This window comes from Propithecus coquereli, unplaced genomic scaffold (genome assembly GCF_000956105.1).
Source record: "Propithecus coquereli isolate 6110/MARCELLA unplaced genomic scaffold, Pcoq_1.0 Scaffold487, whole genome shotgun sequence".
In the NCBI taxonomy this organism is placed as follows: domain Eukaryota; kingdom Metazoa; phylum Chordata; class Mammalia; order Primates; family Indriidae; genus Propithecus; species Propithecus coquereli.
The window spans coordinates 1083145-1086180 of record NW_012150696.1 but is presented as its reverse complement, the minus strand read 5'-3'; the positions used below and the strand labels follow the sequence as shown (position 1 = coordinate 1086180).

The following is a 3036-nucleotide window of genomic DNA, read 5'->3' as shown; positions in this document are numbered from 1 at the left end:
TAATATTGGCTTCAAAACTGGTCATCACCTTAACTCAACCAAGTCAGTGTACCTTTAGATAACAGAGTAGGATTTTAAAGTTATTTCCTGCTTTGGTACAAATTTGTGTAAAGATAAGTATCCAAACCGCTGTATTCCCTCAATTTTACTATCATGCTGAACACACTAAGAAAATCCAGAGGCTGGCTTTTTGAGATGAAGGCTTCCCTGTGACCAATGCTGGAAACATGCCGAGTCTCCACAATTTAGCCCCATCTGCTCAGATGTCCATACATTTTCTCAATTTCATGTTACCTAAAAATCTCACCTTCCTCGTAGAAAACTTCTTGTTACAAGTTGAAGTCTCCAAAATCACCTTTCAAAACATAACAAATAAGAGTCCAATAAAATTGCCAAATTGTTAACATCTATGCTTTTATCCAGGTTTAGCTGAATACACCAGTTATTAAGAATGTTTTTTGGGCACATTAAAATGTATGATTGGAAATCCTTCCATAAAGATATTTCTTAAAAATCAGTTTGCCTGCCTCTTTTTGTTTCCAAACGGATCCAGTTATACCTGGGTCAGTTCTCATTTTATAAGTATCACCGTCTTCCAAGCCACCTGACACTGACTTTTAAGGGATCTTCAAACCATTTGAAAAATTTGCTTGTTGCTTTTTTGTGTTTTTTCTGGCAAATGCTTCTAGAGTCATCTCTCTTTTTAGTTTCAAAATTTGCATGGCTGCCTTTTTGACTTTGCTTCAGGAGTCAGTCTTAATCATGCAGGTGTTGCTCGAGGTTTGCTCGAGGGAAGACGACCTGAGGTTTATGCTTATTTGCATTCTCACGGTAGCAGAGTCCATGTTTTAAATAGCTACGTAAAATAATACCTATGGTTTACTTTGCTGCTCAACGCTTAGTTACGGTTAGAGCGGTGCTATGGTTTCGTTACGTCCCTTATAAACATCTTTCGGGACAGCTCTGACAGGGCACCGATTTCTGAGTGTTCAGAGTTTTCATTCCCGTTCTTATTTTCACTGGTTTCAAGTTCACATTTAAACTGTTGGGTTTTAAACCTCCGCTCCGCGTTCCTAGACGATTTTCATTACGAATACCCTCAATGCAGCAAACCAAAGCCCTCTGATCGCTGAGAAGCTGCAGTCGCCAGAGCACTGCGCAGGCGCAGTGGACCAAAAGGGTAAACTGGGAGGAGCCACTGGGATTTTCCAAATAGCGAAAACGGGAAAAGCAAAACAAAGCACTGGGTCCTAAAATGATAAACTGGTTGGCTTTTCCTATTTTTCCTGTATTTTTTTTCGCTTTTGTTTCTGAAGAACTAGTTGTGTGGCCTCCGGGGCCTCGCAGACAAATCCTTTGTACAATTCCTTGGCTCTAGAGAACTGCCGCTAGCCTATCGGCTAGTTATGTTAGTCTAATTTGCTCTCGCTGCGGAATCTTGACCTTTTTTAATTGACTGCAGTACTAATCCATTGGGGCGGCAGAAAAAAAAAAAGTGTGGAGCTGGGATCATAACGCCACATAAGCCGTTCCTACTCGCCGGCTTTCCCCAAACAACGCGAGATTTGCCTGCTCTCGGAGAAGCGCCTCCCTCCCCAGTGGCGTTTGCGCATGCGTCTGGCTAATGGTTTTTCGCGCCCAGAAGTTTCAAAACGTTCTGCCGGGTAATTGGCGACCGAACTTGGCCCTCGGAAAATGTCCGTCACGTTGACCCGATGGATACAAGTACACAACACCACATTCTTCGAGATTTTGCAGTCAAAACTCCACAAGCTTGTATGATCTTACCTTCTTTCCGTTTTTACATTGGCCGAGAACTCCGTGTGAGAGGTTTCAGCGAATCAAGTAGTAAAGGAGTGGGAGTAGGAGAGCCGATGAAAGTTTAAAATAAAGGTGATGAGTTTGATGTGTTTGGGAAGATACCTCTGGGAGCGACATAAGTCCGAGGGGCCAAAGGATTTTGGCGGGGGTGGTGACCAAGAGCGGATATGGGTGTGTATTGTGGGAAGAAGATGGGAAGATTTGAGAGATAAAAATGACGGCAGTAACTACAGAAAGGTGAGACTAGAAAGTCAGAACTGTTGACAGTAGAAAGAATTTTTCTTAAAATAGTATGAACCTACGCATGTTTGTAAACAAAGGCAGAAATTCCACACATTTAGTCCATGATGTATGTAAGGTGGAAATTCGGTAAGTCCCTAAGGGAGCAGAACAAGGGAGATTCTAAAAACCATAGTCCTGAGCAAGGGCTGAGGTTGGGATTGGGAAAAACAGTCAAGGTAACAGAAGTCAGGAATTTGAGAACTGTCTTGAGGGATCTGACTAATCTGACCTCCTTTCTCTCTTAGGGTACATGGGACACCTGCCCGAGCATTGGATTTAGCCCTGCAACGTCTTAAAGGTATCACCCAACACCTGAAGTGTCTTCCTCCTTCCAATGGAGTCCCCTGGCCCCTACCACCTCCCACCTACCCCATCTTTTAGCCAGAATGAAATGTGGATTTTATGGAATGAAATGGTGGAATTTAGCTACCAAATTCCTCAGATGTGACACTGGCACATTGCAAAAGTACATACTTCTAGCTTCCCAGTTCACTAGGTATTAGAGTCTGTCTTGATATTGGCAGCAATTTTATGCAGTGTAGCCAGTGTATTTTGCTTCTTTGTGTCCTGTCAGGAGTACAAGGCAGAGGAATGCTGATGGAGTACGTACTTTTACTACGCCTAACAAAGGAGTGGTTGATAGGTAAGCAATATAGCTTCATCTGTAAGAATAAATATGGAATGAAAAACAGGAATTGATAGTAGGAGAATATACTTTGCTTTGTGTGAGACGAATTGTTTAAGATTAGAGATTAGAGAAAAATGTGCTCTCTCTGATTCTAACTGATGCTATTTGCTTCTGTGACTGTGCTTGCTTTTAGTTGTTTGTTAAATGTTGTTAATCAGAAACAGGAATAAGAGCAGGAGTGACTCCATGACAGGCTGAACTTCCTGGAGTAGGCCTAAGTTTCGGTTTTCCCGAAACGACGCCGC

At 42.4% G+C, this 3036-nt stretch overlaps 1 protein-coding gene across 1 annotated transcript in view; it reads left to right on the top strand.

Moving 5' to 3' along the window:
- The first annotated feature begins 1655 nt into the window (after nucleotides 1-1655).
- Nucleotides 1656-3036, top strand: part of GPR19 (G protein-coupled receptor 19) — a 42619-nt gene continuing 41238 nt past the window's right edge. Inside the window, exons 1-2 of the mRNA XM_012655788.1 lie at nucleotides 1656-1776; nucleotides 2349-2401. The gene's annotated coding sequence lies outside the window, so the exon portion shown is untranslated. The remainder of the gene's footprint in view (nucleotides 1777-2348; nucleotides 2402-3036) is intronic.